Here is a 6051-nt window from a genome sequence, read left to right on the forward strand (position 1 = left end):
AAGTTTGGAGTCTTTTCTGGTTCTGCACTGTGAGATAGGTGTTGACAATCCAGGAGGCCATCATGTTTCTGATCAGTAATTATTAATCTTAATACTTCTGTTATTTTTGTTTCGTGGTCTTTTGGAGAACATGCACTACATTGCCAGTACCTAAGAAGTGTAGATTTTTAAACAGTTTGTGCCAACAAAATTACAAAAAATCAAACTATGTTTGTGGATGTATAGTATGTATGTTAATCAGTGTGTGTGCATTTAACAGAAAATTTGACTACCTTTCTGTGTCTGTGTGAGTGAAGCTTTGACAAACTTCTTAACTGTTGTTTCATCAAGTGCTACGGTAAACAAGATGTTTCCAACATTGTGTAAACCATCCTTTTTAACATGTCCTCCCTCTTTCTTTTACTTCCTACTACTGTGAGTATGATTTTATCTCTCTGCAGTGAGAGTGTTGCTGAATAAATGCTTTTTTTCTTTGTAAATACTTGACATTATTCTTTCTCTCAAAACATAAAGTGTACATACGTAAAATGCCACAAGTTCACACTGAGAAACCCCAATTCTAACTGTATATCAGAACCAGAGAAACTAATGGTTTATATTTGGTCTAATTGACTTAGTGTTGCACATTGCCCTCCACTGGCTGGTGGAAGTAATAAAACTGCTCTCACTACTCACTGTATTGATACTATACCATTGTAATTGCATTAGCCTCTGTAGTGAAATGTTATGGTTGTCATTGCACATTCCCTTTGGGGCATTCTGTGGCCCAATTTAGTCAAATAACTCAACAGTTACTCAGTTTGTACTGATTGTTCTTCTGCCATCTAGAAAACAGTGCCAACAGCCTGTTTTTCTTGAATTTGACAGTGATATACTACCACCATTTTTATTAATCTTACAGGCTTATCTTACATGGCAGGATGAGTGTAGCATCAACCAGTCACTGGTTCGCATTGCTGAAACCCTTAGGGTGGCCAGGTCAGTGAAACTCATTTCAGAACATGAAAACAGGGTTGACTATATCACGAGGAAAATACTGACCATATATCACTTTGAAAATACTTTTTTCTGTCAAGGATAGGAGAAAGTGTCTTGCCCTTGTGTTCTGTAAAAGAAAGGAAATACCATAGACTTCAAGTATGACTGCATCTCCTCTATAGCCAAACATGGGAAAGCAGTTTGTGAGCCACTGTGATATGAAGATGCCTTAGAGATCCTAACATAAAAAAAAGCCTTTGTATTCCTGTATTGTTCCTATAGGGACTTGTTTGTGTCTGCGTAAATCAAAAGTGAGTTTATAGTGACCTTATTCTGCTTTATGGTAGTTTTAAAATCTCCTGTAGGTATTGTTGATTTTTCTGTGGCATTTCTATAATTTTCAAGGGACGCAAAGTTACATTTTTTCCAGCACTATTTTAGCATTAATCTCTCTTTGGTGTCAACAGTCAAATATCCCTCATGTCCTTACATCGATCGCCTATTTGTTGGCCATGCAGCATCTCCAGGCTGTTCATCTTAACAGCATCAGAGATAAGACTGTTACATCTCTGGTCTTTTGCAGAGGATTGTATATTTAAACGTATTGATCAGACAGGCCGACACCAGGTGAATACTTAAAGTCAGTGTTCGTCCCTAAAAGGGAGAGTGCAGAGAGAATTATTATGTGGATTTAAACCTGTAACATTAATGAAAACCACTTTTTCACATTTACTGCACATCTCATATAAACACACTAATCCTCCCAATTTATATCATCAGTGGCAACTACCAGGGTACCAAAGCCTGTGGCAGCTTTTCCACCAGAGAAGCTAAACATGTCACAGCTCTGATAAGCACATTTACCTGCCTGACACTCACCTCTGGATTTCCACCCTTCCCCTGCACCCTTAAGTAGGCAGATTAGGTGGTCCGTTAAACCCGCAGGAAAGCACTTATTTAGAAATATATGAAAGGGCAAAGTGAGCCAGTCTAATGACCGATGCAGTGTCACCAGCGCACTCTCGGGTCTTTTATCATTCTGTAGAGAGGGCCCCCGTCCTCTGAGTAACCCTCATTATATCTGAGCTAATGTTGGGGATGAGGATGTTCAAGTGATAAAGCACCGTCACAACCCTTCATTATACAGAAAGAGAAACAGACTCGGTGGAATTGTGCTCGACCTATAAGATAAATGCAATGGACAAAGAATAACTCCTATTTTAGCGACTGTGCCATATCCTGCTGTCTGCACGGTGTGTCTCAGAGGGGAGACGTGTTCACACTTCGACCATGGGATGGCAGTCTTGGTATTCTGCAGGCCCAGTCCTTTGTTTGCTGCATTCTCCCTTCATAAATGCTCTCACTATGTTTTCCACTGCTAGGCTTTGTTCAGCGGTGACTATTGACTGACTGAATGAGACTGAATCAATATTTATCAACCCTTGTTAAACACAATTAGTTCATGAAGAATTAATATTTTATGTCTATGTTAATCTATAAATTACAACAGTGTCACATCATCAGTAATAATATTAGTTAAATCTTTGTATTTTATTTGCATAAATCAGAAATAGCTTTTCTTTCTTACAATATTAAGTTATCTGCTGTACAGGTAATTAAAAGACATCCATGACTTCATGAAGAAGAGCGAATGTCAATCATATAATTAATTCCTGAAACAATTAACATTTAGTACACGTTCACATATGTTAAGTAAAACCTCTACTGATGTAAATGAGACAGAAGATTCAAAAGCAGTTAAAGTCCACTTTAAGCATCAGCTGCAACACTGATCTTCAACAGTGAACGATAACAAGAATATCAAGTTCAACCATATTGGCATTCTTGAGATTATGTCAGTCACTTTAGAAGTATGCAGTGTATTTCTACTGTTACCACTGTCAGAAGAACAGAGCAAACCTACCTTGACGGCCGTGAAACAACAGCCCGTACTTTTTGTTCTTGCACAGCGAGGCAGCAAAACTATCAACAGCTTCACACCGCAGCACAAATGACTGTCAGTGGAAGAAAGAAAGCCTTTTCCGACTGTCTTGTATTTTCTTGCCATTTAAGAAGAGAGCGGTGTTTCCTCAGCCAATCCTCAGGGCAGACGGGCATCATATGTTCTCCAGACCCTGTGTGCGTGTGTGCGTGTGTGTTAACAGTGTAATAATAGAGTCCAATGCTAGGCTCCATTAATAATGTTGGAGGCCCTTCATACAAGAATTCTTTAATGAACAATTAGATATAAAGTGTTTATAAACAAATCAAGTTATTATTTGATTTGTATGAAACGATACATGTCATTCACACTTTTGTAGTTTTTCTTCTGATTTTGTAGATTACTTTCCTTGTTTTTGTGACTATAACTTGTGGCTGTGTTCATGCCAGTATTTCCTATTTGTATAACTTTTTTGTATAATTATATATATATATATATATACAGTATTTTGAACTTTCTCTGTTAAAGCATCTTTTAGAGCACTGGTTCCCAACCCGGTTGTCCCAACCCCCACTAGGGGTCGCCAAAGCTTCACAGAGGGTCCCTAAGCCCTCTTTGTAAGAAAAAAAGTCTCAGCATTTAATTCATTTCTGTGCCAAAAAAGTTTATAAAAGATATATGAGGGAGGATCCAAAAATTTTCAGAATTGTTATAAAAACTCATTATAAAACTTTCAGTAGTACCTTTCTAATCTCATTCAAAGTACTCTCCTTGAGATGCACTTGATACACTTGTCTCTAGTCCGTCTTCCATTCCTGGAAACATTTCCAATAGTTATCTTTTGTCACAGTGTCCAGAGCCGCCGATTCTTCCTGGATTTCTTCCATGGTGGCAAATTTTCTCCCTTTCAGTCCCAATTTTAGTATCACCAAGCTGTAGGCATATGCTACCCAGTGACAAATCCCATAACTATTGATAGTTTCAGTGAATTTTTGGGTCTTCCCTCATAATGTCGGATGTAGTCTGTCCAAGAGCCTTCACTCTCTGCTAAGGTAGAGTAGCAAGCCAGCTAAATAAACTAGTCCTGCATTACAAAAGTACGTAGTTAAAACAACCAGAGAGCTAATGGAAAAATGTCCACTGGTCAGGGATTGAGTGTGTCCTTGGCAGTGAGATAATGGCAAAATGAGATATGTAAGTATGGAGGAAGTATGAAACCAGCTAAAGCAAGGAGTGTGGGGGGTCATCAGTGGAAAAAAGGTTGGGAACCACTGTTTTAGAGCCTGTCCATCTATTTGTCAAGACCTCATATAGGATAACTGACAAGGACTCTTTCTGTAAAACACAGTGCAGAGTCTCCTGGTACATCAGTTAATGTTGCTGTGTCATTTTACATTTGGTTTATCTTTATGGACACCTTGAACTGTGTTCCAAAACAGGTCATGTTTTACAATTTAATTCTTGACTCGTGAGTTCAAAGATGCTAAAGACGTATCAGTTTGTCATTATTTATTAGGATATAACTGATGAAGGATCCTGAATGACTTAGTCCACAGAATGTGATGAGATAACCAAGGTTGTCAGCTGCTTTCTTTCACTGGATAGAAATTTAAAAGTTAATAATATTAGAATTCGCACTTGTGATCTAATTATACTTCATCAATATTTGTGAATATTGACAGTCATTAAAGCCAGAACATGAAAACCAAACAGTGTTATCAAGACATAAAATATGGAGCTGCTTCATAAACAAACAATGATTAGTGTGGACATGCATATCTTACTCCTACATAACACCCTGGAATTTTCTGGATGGTAGAAGAGCAGAGAAAGAGACAAGCAGGATACACAAATTAGCACTGTCCTTCTGTAATCAGTAACACAGAGGACACAAACTCATTAGCAGGATCTGATGTAATGTCTTCATTGTGGCTAAAATAAATGAAACAACCCACATAGCTATTAGCAGCACAATTTGATCTGAAAGTAAACAGTATGAATTAGAGTGCGTCACGCAATTCATCACATGAGCTCATCCGGTTGCAGCCGACATGTCGAGCGAAGCTCATCACATCTCCCGCAGACCTGATCAGACCTACACCTAGACGAGCAATAACAACACGACAAATGAAAGATTGTCACTTTCTCAAACAAAGAGTTAACCGGAAAACTGAAACATTCCGGAAAGTAACATCCATTTAGCCTGCCAGGAAAAAGAAAATCAAATAAGAAATGGCAAAAATATTACAGATACAAAAATGACTGATTAACACAATAATTGTGGTTCACTCTGCTCTGTAATTTACAAAATTGAACTATGATGTTTCCTCAGTGTGGTGATAGTGGAAAATGTTGGCTGTAGCGCACAAGTAATAATCCTAAGAATTTTCACATGATTGTGTCTGTCTATAACACAGATATAATTCAAGCTATATGCAATTTATGAAGACCCTCATTTGCTGTCTTGAACAGTAAGTGTTGTGTAGCTCTTTCCTGGTAACAATCTCTGGTTGCAATCATGCAATCTCTGATGCATGTTGCATTTTCACTGAGGAGAACAAGGAAAAGAAAGAAAAAGACATCTCCTAACAGTCACCATGAACCGCATACTGTACATCACACAATACAAAATACAAACACAATTCAATTGGTAAAGTATTTTTACATTTATCATTATAACTACATCTGAAATATACTTACCATGAAAACTAACTTGAAAAAAAAAGCCTTCCATTTTTTATTTTTTTTTTAAATGTCACGCTGGCCAGTGTATTCTCTCGCATTTCATGTCGTATTCTGATTGGGGGTTTTTGTAGACGTAGGTCATAGAAGCAGCCACATTGGGAGAATTTGGTTTTAAATTTCTGATACTGTCAGAATTTTGCCTCAGGCTGTGTTTGGCCGCCAAAGCTCCACATCAGTCAATGGTGCAGCTGTGGTGGGGAATGCTCCCCTAGTGCAAGTGAATACAGTATCATGTGTAGTATTAGTGAACGCAGCCCCAGGCTTGACTCCTCCTCTATCCAATCCCCTAATCAGGGTCAGATTATATAAAACACCTGCTGGCTTTATTCTCTCTCTTGCTACTGCCATGTGCCCTGGTCAGAGGAATGTTGGCTGATATTTGATTG

Source organism: Thunnus albacares, chromosome 11 (assembly GCF_914725855.1).
Source record: "Thunnus albacares chromosome 11, fThuAlb1.1, whole genome shotgun sequence".
NCBI classification, from domain to species: domain Eukaryota; kingdom Metazoa; phylum Chordata; class Actinopteri; order Scombriformes; family Scombridae; genus Thunnus; species Thunnus albacares.